General features: G+C 41.5%; 1 long non-coding RNA gene across 1 annotated transcript; it reads right to left on the bottom strand.

Moving 5' to 3' along the window:
- Window positions 1-202: 202 nt before the first annotated feature.
- On the bottom strand, window positions 203-2,270 carry LOC121899530. Its single transcript, XR_006096739.1, has 3 exons — window positions 2,145-2,270; window positions 1,352-1,396; window positions 203-1,098 (listed from the first exon to the last, which is right to left on the bottom strand). It is a non-coding gene; the product is annotated as an uncharacterized LOC121899530 (long non-coding RNA).
- Between the last annotated feature and the right edge of the window lie 759 nt (window positions 2,271-3,029).

Raw genomic sequence — 3,029 nt, 5'->3', positions numbered from 1 at the left:
TGCTCACAGGAGAGAGGTTGGACAAGAGGATTGCATATGTGTCTGTGTATTTGTGTGTAACTAATGCAGTTTTGCTGCAGCACATGTCCTTCAAAGATACACACTTTTTACTATATGAATACGAGGCAATATATATTTGATAATGTAAATATTGTTAATATTGGTAGCCATAAACATGAAAAATTGGGAACAGAATTTTTCTTATTAAAAATCCTCAATGCTGAACATTAGGTTTACAACTTAAATTACAGGGTTTAAGCAGCGATACTGAAATTATACTCTTTCTACATGAATAGGAGATCGGTTCAATAGAGATTTTTGTGAAGTGAAAAGGAGGATAAAAGACGATGAAGTGAGGGAGAAGGGGGGTGCATGTGTGAAGAAAAGTGGATTAACATTGTCACTCATTGGAACTGATTCTGAAAGGAGAGGAAAGAGAATCGTGTGTGTGTGTGTGTGTGTGTGGATGGAGGTCCTCAACATATTGAGCGGTGACACCAAGACGAACATGGCTAATCAATTATTAAATTAGCAGCGCTATTCTTGGTACTCAAACAGTTGACGAGAAGACTTTCCAATCAAATTTAAACAGCTTTGTCAAATAAAAGACTTTTATGCACCATTTTATAACATCCGTGTAAATTCCAGCATCTATAAATTATTCACCTGCAGCAGCACTAAGCCAGACTGTTAGGATTCCAATTCAAAAGAATTGTATATTAGTCTCACTGCACTGCACACATGTTTTTCTATTATGGGAAATAACCATAATGTTACATGGGACAGAGTAGGTGAACCCAAACATTGTAAAGGCTGGGGAAAGGGAATGCGGACTTGGGGAAGCTTGGGCTGGAAACTGGGAACCTGGGGCTGAGGCTTGGGCTGGAAGCTGGGAAGAGCAGGGATCCAGGGCAGGGAAGCAAGGCTGACAAGACGAGAGCCTTGAAACAGGGGCGGGAGACAGGGCAGATGGAATGAAGCAGAGGCTACGATCTGGCAGAGTGGAAGTGGCAGGGTTTGGTATTTGAAGAGGGCTTCATTACTGAGATGAGGTGCAGCTGGTGTGGCTCTGCTCTGACTCCAGCACACCTGTCCCCACTCACACAATCACACACACACACACACACAGGGAGAGAGCCACTCAGGGAGTGGCAGCAGTTTAGAGAGACACAGGATCATGACACATAAAACAAAGGCTCTGGCTAAATTGTTGCTGATGCCTGGTCTTGTTCCACTATCCAGAATTTGAAATCAGTTAGCAGACCTATTATAGCCAGTATTATATAAAAGCCCAGATGCTGTATTGTATCTTTTAGTGATTTAAACAAGGAAAAATTAACAAAATTCTCACCTTTAACTATCTGGATCACTGAGTTCGACGAAGCAGAGGGTGTTTCTGAGAAACAAGTGTCTTTTAAGTCTTGTAATGCTTTTAATGTTCTTTTAATATGCACAAACAAAAACATACACTGTATATACGAGGGGAGCAGGCACTAACTACATAATCAAATCTGTATGAACACACCAAAAAACATAAAAGCTATCATACACTAACATGCAAATTTACACATACACATTCCCATACATGAGCGTGCGCACACACACACACACTGTACATTCAAAATAAATCACCCACTGAGACAGAGCAAGCTGAACCCAAAAGGAACTTGACTATGTAATTTTGGCTGAATAGCAGCAAGCCTCTGTGGTATAATGGCCACAATCCGGCTGAAGGCTGTTTCATTTTAGTATCAAAGTGGCTGTAATGAAGGCTGAATGACACTGGGGAAGAGCACAATAGCTCAGATATTGCTTCTAATTAATGTAGCTGATGTTAGAAACATGAATTAGATCTTTCTGAGCTGAGCAATAGATGTAATTAAGTCCATTCACTCACAGCTACATACTCTGTTTCTTGCTCTTTTTTTACCGTTCTCTTTTGCATATTTTTGTTTTGTGCCATCTCTCATATTTCTGTGTCATCTATCCTCACCTACCTTTCCACTCTTACATGCACACATTACTGTCTTTATCTGTGAAGATTTTAATACTCCACTTATTTTCTCTCTCGACTTGAGTCTGGACCTCAGTCTGTCTATCTGTCAGCCTGCCTGCTTCTTCAATGATGAGCCTAACTATCTTACCCGTTTCTCTGCCTTTACGTCAAGTGTGGATGTTGGTCTGTCTCCCTCCCTCATGTCTTGTATCGCCTTTAGAAAATAAAAGCAGAGCCTGTTTGACACCAACAGGATTACCTGAGAAGACGTGATTTTCTCACCTTTGTTCTCCACAGCGCCAACACGCCGCATTAACATTCCAAAGGAAGTGGAGGGTGCCCTCTGATTGGTGAACTGGGGTCTGTGTAAACCAATAGAACGACCGTCACATATTAATCTTGCCTAACCGGACCATGGTTCAAACAGGAGGGGGATTGTGGTCAGGACAGGAGGTTTGTCCACATTACTGCATATGCATGCAATGTGTGTGTGTGTGTGTGTCTGTGTGTGTGGGTAGGAATGAACAACTAAAATAATTCTTACACTGAAATAATCATACACTGATAACAGCAGGGCTGCCGGTGTCCGAAATTAACTTTTTGACTCACTTGCCAAGGGGACTTTTAGATGAAAAAATCCACCGCTCAAGCATATTTTTTACCAGCCAAAATAATAAATTGCCTTTTTTTTGTCACTGTTACAAACCAGGCTGTACAGCCATAACAAAAGAGGGAGACGCATACAAGCAAGCCAATTAACAACCAATTTATTGGGAAAAAAAAGGAATAACTTAGGAGGAGAACCTAAACTAACAGTGGCGTGTGTAATCAGTAAGATCAGCAGTGTATGTGAGTGCATTAGTGGAAAAGTGTGTAGATGCAATGTTGTATGGTGCAGGAACACAAGCCAAATGTCAACCATAAACCAAAGGGTATCTCAAGGAGGACAGCACACAGCAACTGAGCTCCAAGGGGGTTTTGAAGGAGCACTGGCACACAGGTCCCCAGGTGTTGCCAATTTTGCTGATTCCAC

Source organism: Thunnus maccoyii, chromosome 6, assembly GCF_910596095.1.
Source record: "Thunnus maccoyii chromosome 6, fThuMac1.1, whole genome shotgun sequence".
Lineage (NCBI taxonomy): Eukaryota > Metazoa > Chordata > Actinopteri > Scombriformes > Scombridae > Thunnus > Thunnus maccoyii.
The sequence above is the reverse complement of the archived record's forward strand: the minus strand, read 5'-3'. Positions and strand labels throughout refer to the sequence as shown.